This window comes from Pongo abelii, chromosome 18 (genome assembly GCF_028885655.2).
Source record: "Pongo abelii isolate AG06213 chromosome 18, NHGRI_mPonAbe1-v2.0_pri, whole genome shotgun sequence".
Lineage (NCBI taxonomy): Eukaryota > Metazoa > Chordata > Mammalia > Primates > Hominidae > Pongo > Pongo abelii.
In genome coordinates, this window is record NC_072003.2 from 6,326,730 (window position 1) to 6,340,203 (window position 13,474).

General features: G+C 46.2%; 1 pseudogene; it reads right to left on the minus strand.

Moving 5' to 3' along the window:
* Positions 1 to 1,116: 1,116 nt before the first annotated feature.
* The window catches only part of LOC129047380 (olfactory receptor 7E24-like), a 54,937-nt pseudogene continuing 42,579 nt past the window's right edge, over positions 1,117 to 13,474 (minus strand).

Genomic DNA, 13,474 nt, shown 5'->3' on the forward strand with positions numbered 1-13,474 from the left:
AAATTACTCGTATTACCCTTATAAGACGTCACTCCTCATATCACCGAGGGTGTACACTGTGTGATATTATCGTCATATTCTCGGGAAATGTTACTTTCAATGTCACAGATGTTGCAAACCTTGTGAAATTATTCATTATAGTTTTGTTGGATGGGACTCCTATCCTCACACGGGGTGTACACACAGTGATATTACGTGTAATCTTCTCTAGAAATGTTACTCGTAAATCACAGGTCCTGTACACACTTTAATATTCTTCGTCATATTTTAGGACAACGTGACTACTATTGTCACAGGGCGTGTAGACCCTGTCATAAAATTCGTAATATCCCAGCGGGAGTTCACTCCTAATTTCACATTGCATGTACACCCTTTGATATTGTTCGTATTATCCTAAAGAGATGTTACTAGTCATGTCCCAGGGCATGTACATTCTCTGATATTGTTCGTTATATCCTTGGGGGATGTTACTTCTAATATCACACGGCGTGTACTCCCTGTGTTCTATTTCCTAATATCCTAGGGCAATTTTACTCTTAATGACACAAGGGGTGTACACATTGTGATATTATTCATGATATTCTAGAAGGATGTTACTCCTAATGTCACAGGGGTGTACGCCCTTTGATAGTAGTCATAATTTCCCGGGGGTCTATACCCCTCATGTCACAGAAGATAACACCTTGTGGCATTATTCGTAATATTCTGGTGAGATGATTCTCCTAATATCACAGGAGGTGTACACCGTGTGATAGTATTCTTACTATTCTAGGGGGATGTCACTCTTAATGTCACAGGTGTGTTCCTTCTGTGATAGTATGGAAAATATGCTACCTGAATATTACTCCTAATGTCACAATGCGTGTACACCTTGTGATATTATTAGTAATATTCTGTGGGAATGTTACCCCTAAAGTTACAGGGGTGTACCTCGTGCAATATTGCTCCCAATATTGTAAGGGGATGTTACTCCTGATGTCACAGGGGGTGTATAGCCTCCGATATTATTTGTAATCTTATAGAGAGATACTACTTTAATGATGACAGTGGGTGTACACACATGGGGTACACCCACTGGGATATTCTTTGCAATATCTTAGGGAGATATAACTCCTAATGTCACAGTGGGTGTACCCCATGTGTGTACACCCTGTGATATTATTTGTAACATCCATGGTAAACATTACTTCTAGTATCCCACAGAGGGTACACCCTGTGATATTTTTCCTAATATCATAGGGAGATATTGCTTCTAATAACACAGTGGGTGTACACCATGTGTGTACACTCTGTGATGTGATAGCTTATGTCCTAGGGAGGTATTCCTTCTAATATCACAGTGAGTGTACACCCTGTGATATCATTCGTAATCTCCTAGAAAGATGTTGCTGCTAATATCACAGAGGGTGTGCCCCCAGTGACATCATTTGAAATATCCTAGGGAGGTGTTTCTCCTAAAGTCACAGGGGGTGTACACCCTGTTATATTATTGTAATATTCTAGGGGGGTGTTACTTTTAAAGTCACAGGGGTGTACACCCTGTGATGTTATTCATAATATCCCTAGGAGGGGTTGTTACTTTTAATGTCACAGGGGTGTAAACCCTGTGATGTTATTCGTAATATCCTAGGAAGGGGTTACTCCTAATATCACATGGGTTATCCTAGGAAGAGGTGATAGCATTCGGAATATCTAAAAGGGATGTCACTTTTAATGTCACATGGGGTGTACACCCTTTGATAATATTCGTAAGATCCTAGGGACGTATGACTTCAAATATCACATTGGGTGTACACACATGGTGTACACGTTGTGTGTGAACACCTCCTGTGATATTATCCATAATATCCTAGGAAAATGGGACTCCTAATATCATGGTCAGTGTACATCCTGTGATATTATTTGTAATATCCTAAAGAGATGTTACCGCTAGGGTCACAATGCATGTACGCCCCCTGATATTATTCGTTATATCCTCGGGGGATGTTACTCCCAATGTCACACGGGGTGTACTCCCTGTGATATTATTCATAATATCTTAGGGGGATGTTACTTTTCATGTCATCGGGGGTGTATATCATGCGTTTTCAACGCCTGTGATACTATTCCTAATATCCTAGGGGCATGTTCCTCCTAATATCACATGGGGTGAATACCATATGTGTACACCTGCTGTGATAGTATTCGTAATATCCTAGGGGAATATTACTCCTGATGGCACAGGAGATGTACACCATGGGTGTCAACCGCCTGTGTTATTATTCGTAATATCCTAGGGGGATGTTTCCTTGAATGGCACAAAGTGTGTGCAAAAGGCCACAGAAGGTGTACACCTTGTGATGTTATCTGTAATACCCTAGAAGGATGTTACTCCTAATATGTCACATGGGTGCACACACTTTCATATTATTTGTAATCTCGTAGAGAGATATGATATCAAACATCACAGTGGATGTTCACACATAGTGTATACCCTGTGATATTATTTGTAATATCCTAGGGAGATGCAACTCCCGATATCACAGTGCGTGTAGCCTGTGTGTGTACACCCGTGATATGAGTCATAATATTCAGGGTAAATATGACTCCTCGTATCACACAGTGTGCACACCCTGTGCTATTTTTCATCATATTTCAGGGAGATACTGCTTCTAATATCACCACGGGTGTACCCCATGTGTGTGTACTCTGTGACAGTATTTTTTCTATCCTAGGGAGGTATTACTCGTAATGTGACAGTGGGTGTGCACCCTGTGATATCATTCTTATTTGACCTTGCTGTCTTTTTTAACCCACCTACAAAAGGAATGGAACAGATAAGAAGATATTGAGATTAGACTGTGCTGCCGTGCGGCCGCCGCAGGACACCTTTCATATCCCTGTTTCTCAGGCTGTAGATGAAGGGGTTCAGCATGGGGGTGACCACCGTGTACATCACTGAGGCCACTGCACCCTTTCTCGGGGAGGATGACACATCTGAACCCAGCTACCCTCCAACGCCTGTTCCGTAAAATCAGCAAACAACTGACAGGTGAGACCCACAGGTGGAGAAGGTTGATACTTCCCACCTGATGATGAAACCCTCAGAATGGAGGAAACAATTTTACCGTAAGAGAAAAGGGCCCCCGAGATGGGAAGAAAACCAAATACGGCAGCAGGGAAATACATGTGGATGTTACTGGTGAAGGTGTCACAAAATGTAAGATGGGGGAGTTGAGAAGGTTCCCAGAAGAAATTAGGAATTTCCACATCCTTGAAGCAGGTCATGCGTAAGGCAATCAAGTTGTGCAGCTGGGAGTCTAAAAGACTGAGGAAAAAGAAAACAAAGACCACAAATCTAGGAAGCCACAGAAACACGGGTTCAAGATGGCTGAACAATATAGAGGGTGACAGAGGGCTACAAACCGCTCATAGGCCATCACACTCAGGAGCATGTCTCTCTTCCATGCCTCCAAAAATGGCCAGGAGACACATCTGAGTCAGGCAGCCTGCATAGGAGATGACTCTGCTGTGAGATTGGATGTCCACAATCATCTTGGGGACCGTGGTGGAGGTGAAACCGATGTCAGGCAAGGACAGGTTGGAGAGGAAGAAGTACATGGGGGTGTGGAGGTGGGAGTCAGGGCTGACGGCCAGGATGATGAGTCGGTTCCCCAGCACCATGACCAGGCACATGGACAGGAACAGCCCAGCGACGACCGGCTGCAGTTCTGGATCCTCTGAGAGTTCGAGGAGGAGGAATATAGAGACATCTGTTAGATTCTGTGGGTCTGTATCGTTTGGACATCTTTTGCCTAGAAAAGAGGGTTGAAAAATCGGAAACAAGTAAACCAACAGCCGGCATTGCGTCTGCATTTTGGATACAAGGAATTCAGAAGTAATGTTTGCAGATTTCAGAGCAATCCACACTCAGCAACATTTGGTAGTTCTGACAAACTCAATTGCCATATAATGCTTTCAACATCGATTGCTGTGTTATTCACGTCTTGCTGTACACACCTGCCTTAGAGACACTAGCTTCAAGAACATTCCAGGAACCAGATCATCGTATATAACAAATTCGTTATTGCTAGAAAATACAGCCTATGTTTTCCGAAGAAAGAGATGTAATAAAACCATTGTCTTCACTTTAAGGAAAAGGTTATCCTAAGTAAAGGAAATTAGGAACTCAAATATTTTGTTTATTCTTCTAGATTGATATAAATTCCCTTGATGTAGACCATTCGTAAACACTGTATAACAGCTGAGACCATGCCATCTGGAAATGAAATGATAGTTGAGAGTTCATAAGCAGGAAATAGTTCCACAGGCCAGTTAGGTCCTAGTGATTTCATCATTGTGTTTTCTGACTTTTCTCCTTCAAGAGAGTAATTGCTTCCTCAAATCGGTGGGTCTTGTTTTAAAATTCATGGAAGCTCTAACTCCTGTCCTTAGCTTAGGTGGACTTAAGAGTATTCATCAGAAAGTTTGGCTGGATGCGGTGGCTCACGCCTGTAATCCCAGCACTTTGGGAGGCCGAGGAGGGCGGATCACGGGGTCAGGAGATCAAGACCATCCTGGCCAACATGGTGAAACCCCGCCTCTGCTAAAAGTACAAAAACTTCTCCCGGTATGGCGGCACGCGCCTGTAGTCCCAGCTACTCGGGAGGCTGAGGCAGGAGAATGGCTTGAACCTGGGAGGCAGAGACTACAGTGAGCCGAGATCACACCCCTGCCCGCCAGCGTGGGCAACGAGAGCAAAACTCCGTCTCAAAAAACAAAAAACAAAAAGAAGTAAGTCAAAGTCACGCTGATGACAGCCAATTTTGGTGAAGCAAGGAAGTGTCAGTTCAATCATCAACATAGATGTTTGCTTTTGCTGCCTCCTATGTGCCAAGCAAGATACCGGCTCTGGGGAATCAGAAACCAAAGAGACTCACTTGTTCCTCTCACAGTACTCAGTACTTACTGAGAGAAGGACGAAACAAAATGTCCTGTCTGGAATGCAGGGAAACCAGAACTTCAGGTCAGGGGATATTTACGTTGAATTGTGTGGAGTTGAAGCTGAAAATCTTAAGGAATGTATCTAAAATCCACTTTGCCTTTACTTTATGCATCCGTCAGCTAGAGATCACGCAGCGGGCACCCACGATCGGCTTAATCATCGCTCACTTCCATTGGATCAACTGGAAATCAAGTCAGATGAGAGTGCTGAGTCTCAGAGGACGGACATCTCACCCCTTGCCACACAGAGAAGTAGAAAGGGCGGTATTCAAAATTCATGGCCAGACTCTAAGTCCCGGGTACTATACTTCCTGGTCTTCTAACTCCCAAAAATTGTGGGTTTTTTGGGTTTTGGTTTTGTTTTTGTTGTTTTGAGACAGAGTCTCATTCTGTTGCCCAGGCTGGAGTGCGGTGGAGGGATCTCGGCTCACTGCAACTTCTGCATCCCGGGTTCAAGCTATTCTCCTGTCTCAACCTGCCGAGTAGCTGAGATGACAGGCGCCCGCCACTACACCCGGCTAATTTTTTTCTATTTTGAATAGAGACGGGGTTTCACCATGTTGGCCAGGCTGGTCTTGAACTCCTGACCTTGTGATTCACCTGCCTCAGCCTCCCAAAGGGTTGGGATTACAGGCGTGAGCCACCGCACCCAGCTTCCAAAAGTTTTCAGCAGAGCTCAGAGTTCTTAACCACAGGCACATCGGAGGAGCATTTTTGAAACGCTTTCCAGCTTCCTCAATAGGAATGGAAGCCAAACTCTGAATTGATGACTCCTTTGAGGAAGTCGAGAGCTGTAAGGAAAGCCAGGAACAGGGGAAAGGGAGAGATGTATCCCGAATGATCCTGTGCCCATTCTTTCTGGAATCCTTGATGTGATCTCAGCTGCCCTTTCTATACTTGACACAGTGATTGTGGCACCCACTGGTCTAGCTGTGGTCTTACAAGGAGCCCCCAAAGGGAAGGGCACAGTGAGCAGGGGCACCCACCTGAGTGACAAGGATTTGAGAGGGCAGGTTGGTTGCAGGGAGAGGACTGGCCAAATGCCATGTGTCTGGACTTAGACTGCCCGGTTCAAATTGGACTTCACCCTTTTTGACTTCATGATCTAGTACGAGTTCTATGAAAAGGCATTGATCCTTTTCTAGTCTGTAAAATCATCATGAAATGTGCACTAATAAAGTGGAGACTACGCAGATGACATGAAACAAACTGCATAGAGCATAGAGCTCAGAGCCTGGCCTTCAGGAAGCCCTCAATAACGGTTCATGATGCCATGGTGTCTGTCGTCATCCTCTTTGTCCTCATCATCACCTTCATAATCTTTTTGTCGTTCTTAGGGAATAGTTTAGAGGGACTGATTCCCTGCTATCATGGGTGAGATGTCTATGAAAAGGACAACCAGTGGGGGAGGAAAGCAAAATTTTGAATAAGATGTCTGAGACCCCCAGCACAACCAAGAACAGAAACTCCACAGTCTGCTGAGCGGACAGTTTGCATATTGGTCTCCTCCCATCTGCCCACCGCCCTCTTCTGTTTGTGCTGAGGAGGAGGAAGGAAACAAAGGCTCCGGACCATCCCTCAGCACTCACTTGAAGGGGTGGCCTGCCCCTCCACACCTGTGGGTATTTCTAGTCGGGTGGGATGAGAGACTGAGGAAAGAAATAAGACACAGGGACAAAGTAGAGAGAAACAACAGTGAGCCCAGGGGAGCGGCGCTCAGCATACCAAGGATCTGCAGAGGCACCGGCCTCTGAGTTCCCTCAGTTTTTATTATTAGTTTTATTATTTTAGCAAAAAAAAAAATGTAGTAGGAGGGCAGGGTGATAAGAAGGAGAAGGTCAGCAACGAACAGGTGAGCAATAGAATCTATGTCATAAGGAAGTTCCAGGGAAGCTACTGTGACTGGAGATGCACGTAAGCCAGATTTATGTTTCTCTCCACCCAAACATCTCAGTGGAGTAAAGAATAACAAGGCAGCATTGCTGCATACATGTCTCGTCTCCCACCATAGGGCGGTTTTTCCCCCATCTCAGAATTGAACAAATGTACAATCGGGTTTTTACCAAGACATTCAGTTCCCAGGGGCAGGCAGGAGACAGTGGACTTCCTCTCTCTCAACTGCAAGAGGCTTTCCTCTTTGACTAATCCACCTCAGCACAGACCCTTTACGGGTGTAGGGCTCGGAGACGGTCAGGTCTTTCTCATCCCACGAGGCCACATTTCAGACTATCACATGGGGAGAATCCTTGGACAACACGCCGCTTTCAAGGGCAGAGGTCCCTGCGGCTTTCCACAGTGTATTGTGCCCCTGGTTTATTGAGACTAGAGAATGGCGATGATTTCTACCAAGTATACTTCATGGAAACATCTTGTTAACAAGGCACGTCCTGCACAGCCCTAGATCCCTTAAACCTTGATTTCATACAACACATGTTTTTTTGAGCTTCAGGTTGGGTCAAAGTGGCTGGGGCAAAGCTACACATTAAAAACATCTCAGGAAAGCAATTGTTGAAAATACAGGTCTTTTTCAAAATGAAGTCTCTTTTGTCTTTCCTTTCTACATAGACACAGGAACAGTCTGATCTCTCTTTCTTTTGCCTACACTCACTGAACTGCCCTTCCCCTCTGCTGGGCCATGACCGCGGAGAACAGGTCCAGTGTCCTCCCTGTGTGTAGCACGGTGGAGGCTCAGACTCCGTCCTCGAGGCTGGCAAGAAGACAGGGTGAGACACGAGCCTCCTGATACAGGTGACGGGTGTGGAACCCACAGGACTGGAACCTCACACTGCAGGGCTGGAGGCACAGACTATTTACTATTCTGTGGTCTGGGGAGCTCAAGGCACAGAGCTCCACATTAGCCAGAGTCGCCCAAGTTCCCCAGCCTCTAAGGATTTCCTCATAATAATTCAAGAAGGATAGGAGAACAGTGAGTGTCCATAGACGCTTTGGGGCTCTTCCTCTCATCAGGAGAAAGCTGGTGTGTATTCTTCGCTTCTTTCTTTTCTTTTGAAAGATCCAACTGCTTTAATTTTCATCTTTAATTATGGGCAAATATACCACGTATAAATATTAAAAATTGTGAATATATATTAGTTCATAGAGAATGGCCAGTATAAACATTTACAATTTCCTCTCTTTTTCAGTTTACAGTTTAATGACATTAAGTACGTTCACATTGTTCAGCAGCCATCACCGCCACCGTCTCCGGAACAGTTTTATCTTTCAAAATGGAAATTGCACCCATTTAGCAAGCTCTCCACTCCTCTCTCTCGCCCACCCCTGGGGGCCACCTTTCTAGTTTGCAACTCTATGAGTTTAACGACTCTAGACACTTGATAGATAAGTGGAATCATACCGTGTTTAATTTTTTTGGTTTGGAGACAGAGTCTTTTTCTGTCGTTCAGGCTGGAGTGCGGTGGTGTGATCTCGGCTCACTGCAACCTGTACATCGTGGGTTCGAGCGATTCTTGTGTCTCAGTCTCCCGAGTAGCTGGGATTACAGGCGTGCGCCACTACGCCCAGCTAATTTTTGTATTTTTAATAGAGATGAGCTTTCACTATATTGGCCAGGCTGTTCTCGAACTCCTGATCTTAAGCGATCCACCTGCCTCAGCCTCCCAAATTGCTGGGGTAGAGGTGCGAGCCTCTGCTCCTGGGCGTGTTTATGTTTTTGGATTTATTTATTTCACTGATGATAATGTCCTCAGGGTTCATCCATGTTGCAGCCTGCGCCAGAAGTGCTTGTTTGTTTTTGGTTTTTTTTTTTTGGTTTGGTTTTATTTTGTTTTGTTTTGCGTTTCCATGGAGTCTCACTCTGTCTCACAGGCTGGAGTGCAGTGGCACAATCTGGGCTCACTGCAAACTCCGCCTCCCGGGTTCGAGCGATTCTTGTGCCTCAGCCTCCTGAGCAGCTGAGATTACAGGTGCATGCCACCATACCTGCTAATTTTGGTGTTTTTAGTAGAGATGGGGTTTGCCATGTTGGCCAAGCTGGTCTTGAACTCCTGACCTCAGGTGATCCACCCGCCTCAACTTCCCAAAGTGGTAGGATTACAGGCGTGAGCCACTGTGCCCAGCCCAAGGACGTGTATAATTTCTATAGACTTTTGATGATAATCCTTTGACAGCAAATAATTTGTGAATATATATATATACGTATATATATATATACACGTATATATATATATATACGTGTATATATATATATATAGAGAGAGAGGGCGTGTGAGAGAGAGAGAGAGAGAGAGAGAAAGAGAGAGAGTCTCCCTTTGTCACCCAGGCTGGAGTGCAGTGGCACAATCATAGCGTGCTGTGGCCTTGAATTTCTGGGCTCAAACAATCCTCTCACCTCAGCCTCCTGAGTATCTGGGACTACAGGCATGTACTACCATGTCCGGCTAACTTTTTATTATATTTTTTTGTAGAGATGAGGTCTGACTTTGTTGCCCGGGCTGGTCTTAAACTCCTGGCTGAAAGTCTTCCTACTGCCTTGGCCTCCCGAAGTGCTGGGATTACAGGTGTGAGCCATTGCATCTGGTGTGAAGCTGGGATTGCAGGTGTGAGACATGGCGTCTGGTGTGAATATCTCCTGGTAAGTACCTTGTACTTTCACTTTCATTAGGATGTCTTTCGACCTCGTGAAATTATCTGAAAAACAGGGATGAAGCACTGTTCTGCTGCATCTTCCCTGCAGGCACTTGGTCCCCATCCTCCTCTCTTGCCCCCCTTTTCTAGTGAATGGCCAGACAGGAACTATTGCAGGTTTTATGGGCCATATGGTCTCTGTTGTCAAAATAACAACTCTGCTTTTGTAGTGCAAAAGGAACCACAGACCATATGTAAACCATCTTTCCTGCATGGCCTCTATAACCTTTTAGAAATACACGTTGGGTCACATCGCTGCCTGACTTAAAACGTATAGATGACCTCTTCCGTCTCCGAAGCTATTAGGTTGGCGTAAAAGTAATTGCTGTTTCCACCATTAAAAGTAATGGCGGAAATTGGCTGGGCATGTTGGCTCACACCTGTAATTCCAGAAGTTTGGGAGACCGAGGCGGGTGGATCACTTCAGGTCAGCAGTTTGAGATCAGCCTGGGCAACATGGTGAAACCCCATCTCTTCTGAAAATACAAAAATTAAAATTAGCTGGGGGTGGTGGCGTGCGCCTGTAGTCCCAGCTACTTGGGAGGATGAGATAGGAAAATGGCTTGAACCTGGGAGGTGGAGGTTGCAGTGATCCAAGATCACACCACTGCACTCCAACCTGGGTGACCGAGGCAGACTCTGACAAAAAAAAAAAAAAAGTAATGGCGTAAATCACAATTACTTTTGCACCAACCTAATAAAAGTCAAGTCCTGACCACAGCCTAGAAGGCTGGCTATGACTTGGCCCTTTTCACCCTCCCCAAGTTCAACTCCCGAGACCTTCCGTTTCTTCTCTGCTCCCCGCTCCGGCCTCCCATTCCTCACTCGTGTTGCATCAGATGCCTGCGCACCCTGGTGTTTCTGCATGTGCTCTTCTGTTAGCCTGGAAAATTCTTTCCTCCTTCTTTATCCAGCACTACTACATACGTCCCCCTGCCTTAGCCTAGCCAGGTCCCCTGTCATTTAGTCTCAGAGTATCTTGATTGTCTTCTTCACAGCCCAAGTTACAATCCTAACTCACTCGCTGAGTGGGTGCCATCCTTTCTCTCCACCTAGAATGCAAGCTCCCTGAGGGCAGGAGCTGGAACCGTCTTGTTCTTTGACAAATCCCCAGTGCCGTCTCTGGCACAGAGTGGGCATTATGAAAATATTTGCTGAGTGCATAAAGGGAGGGAATCGTGGATTTAAGCACTCGGCTTGGCGCCCTGGGGATGGGGCTCCATAAAATCAGTTCCCATTTTTTCTCTCTCCTCTTCTCCTGGGAGGTGGGTGTCTGAGTTCTCCTGCCAGGAGAGCTTCTCTCTCATAAGACTCCAGGTGCTTCTTGGCCTAGGCCTGCCTCCTGCTAAGTGAGCACTCTTTAGGGCAAGTCTGCATCAACTCTGCTGAGATGCAGCCACCAGAGATGGATAACATGGGCAATGCTTGGCAAGTCCCTGGGAACGAGGCTTCCTAGTCATCTGAATCAACTAGTTTGAAGTTGCAAACTCACCAGATGTTGGTCAGCTGGAATCTTAGTGATGAGCTGGTCCAACCCCTCTTGTTGTAGTCAAGTCACTTGTGCAAAGCCGCCACTTGGCTGGGACACCAAGCTCAGGCCAGGGCTCTCTCCGTGGTCCCAGGCTTTACACTAAGGGAATGTCAACTGTTCTCTAGAATCTCTTGGACTACTTTATACTTTTGGGTCTCCTTTTCCTATTCTGTATTCTGGAAAAACAAAGTTTTCCTTGTGATTGAACAGAATCTTCACACTGTGTTAATGCCGGCATTGTTCTAAATTTAGCCTTGGTTCATTCCCAGCTGGAGTGAATGACTTTAATTTGATCAGCTGTTGTCTGCCCTTGGGAGCCTCCGAAGGGGGTCCTATGGGCTTTAAGGCTCCTTTCCACTCTTAGATCCTGACTTGGGGCAAACACACACTCCAGCTCGTTCATGTCCAGATAAGACACCCAGAGGCCATGGAGAGGGTTCCCCCTGTCGGGGCCCTATTGCTGTTGAGAGGATCAAGGCAGCAGTCAGGGCCCGAGGGTTGTCCAGAAGAAAGCACAAAGCGTACCGAGCGCTGGTCTGACAGCACTTAGGGGTGTGACAGAAACCTTCTGTCATGGAACTGGAGATTGGAGACCGTGGGAACACATCTGAATCCACATCTCGGTGACAAGGCGGTGCTAATTTCCAGGGGTCCTCCCTGGTGGGGGAATCTCGTAGCTCTGACTCTGGAGCGTGTTGTTGTGTTTCTCTTTCCGTATGAGCTTGTCTGTGGCCCTGGAGTTCCTCCCTGATGAAACAATGATGCCTCCCAACACAGGACATCCCAGGCTGCAAGCCTGTCCCTTCTGCCCAGCTTCCTTACCCCTGTGCCCCAAAAGCCCACAGCAGGGCCTGCCAGAGGCTGATGACATATCTGTCACTGTCCCAAGGGGGCAGGGGCAGGGACGGAAACATTAGGCCACAAAAGGCATGCCTGCAGGCACATATGAGGTAAACACCCAAAGCCAGATGTCAATGAAACAGTAATTCGGTGGAATAGGAGAGGTCATATTCTCATGCAAGACTATCTAAATACGTAAGTCTCCTTGGGCACAATCTGCCAGGGGACAATGGTTCGTGCCAAGCTAGCTATTACACTGCCTTGCTAAGAACTTCCAACACACACTTACACACACAGATACACACGCACATATGCATGCACACACATGCATGCACACATGCACCCCCACACACATGCAAGCACACATACAGATACACGCACACGCACAAACACACATACAGATATACATACAGGCACACACATGCACACACACAGATACACACACATGCACACACAGATACACACATGCACACAAACACACGAAGGCACACACATGCACATAGACACATGCACACACATGCACACAAATACATGCACACACAGATACACATGCACAGGGATACACATGCATGCACACACATGCAAACACACGCACATGCAGACACACATGAACACACACATGCACACACACATGCACACACACACATGCACACACACATACACACATGCACACAGGTACCCATGCATGCACATACAGACACACACATGCAAACATGCACACGCAGATATGCATGTACACACATGTACTCACACATGCACACACATACAGATGCAAAAAACACGTGAACGCACATGCACACATACACACACACAGTTGCACACACATGCACAGACACATGCACACAGATACAAACATGCACACACAGAGGCACACACATGCACACATCCACATGCACACACGCTCACACATATGCACACACATGTACATGCACACGTGCACACGCATACACATGCACACACGCGCACACACATGCACACGTGCACACGTGCACACACACGCACACACACGCACACACCACTCCTTTTCCATTTCTCTAATTTCCAATTTTTTTCTATGAGCTTCCTCAGACTCGTGATCTTGATTCTAGAATGAATTCCGGGAGTAGTCTGTATTATTGAAATGACAGTAAATTCAAACATGCCTGAGAAGCTTTTTGAATGTTGGGGAAACCATCTCACAGATTATTCATATGACCCCAGGAGACACTTCACCAGGGACCCTTGTTCATCTCCCTCTCCCTTCTGCCAACCTCTGTGCTTTAATATCAGGTGACAAACCTCTCGATTTTGGTTTCTCATCTCTTTGTCCCCGTGTACACTGGACTGCACTACTGTGTCAAAGCTACTTGCAGCCTGACCTGGGAAATGCACTTTTGGATTCACTCGATTTGCCACCTATTTGGGTGGCTTGGGCTGGAAACTGCGCTGCTCACACTCTTGGCTCCCAGCTGCTCCTGCTTTTGGGGTGCCTAGAGA